The 359-nt window shown below is 34.5% G+C and overlaps 1 pseudogene; it reads left to right on the top strand.

Moving 5' to 3' along the window:
- Positions 1 to 359, top strand: part of LOC119592831 — a 38,746-nt pseudogene that overhangs the window by 6,375 nt on the left and 32,012 nt on the right.

Here is a 359-nt window from a genome sequence, read left to right as displayed (position 1 = left end):
GCAATATCCATTATCCCTTGCCCAAAGACACTATTGATATTGCAATAGAAAGATTTCTACCTATTAGTGCAGTTAGAAATTAAAGTTCTCACATTGGACTGAGTAAGCTTGTGATCTGCTCAGCTTTAATGGTGGGCTATAGTAGTATGTAAATTTAGTGTCAATGAATGTTAAAAAGAGGTGTTGCATGTGTGGGGGCCCTTTGATTATCTTCTCTTTTCAATTGCAGGATTATTGATTCTCTAAATGTACTTTTGTATTTCCACTGTTGATGAAGATTTTTAATTCTTCACTTGAATTTAAACTTGAGGGACTGAAGAGGTTTATGTATCTCCATTAAGATAAGCTAGAGGAAATGC

This window comes from Penaeus monodon, chromosome 31 (assembly GCF_015228065.2).
Source record: "Penaeus monodon isolate SGIC_2016 chromosome 31, NSTDA_Pmon_1, whole genome shotgun sequence".
In the NCBI taxonomy this organism is placed as follows: Eukaryota; Metazoa; Arthropoda; class Malacostraca; order Decapoda; family Penaeidae; genus Penaeus; species Penaeus monodon.
Note: the sequence above shows the minus strand (reverse complement) of the source record. Positions and strands in the feature narration are given on the sequence as shown.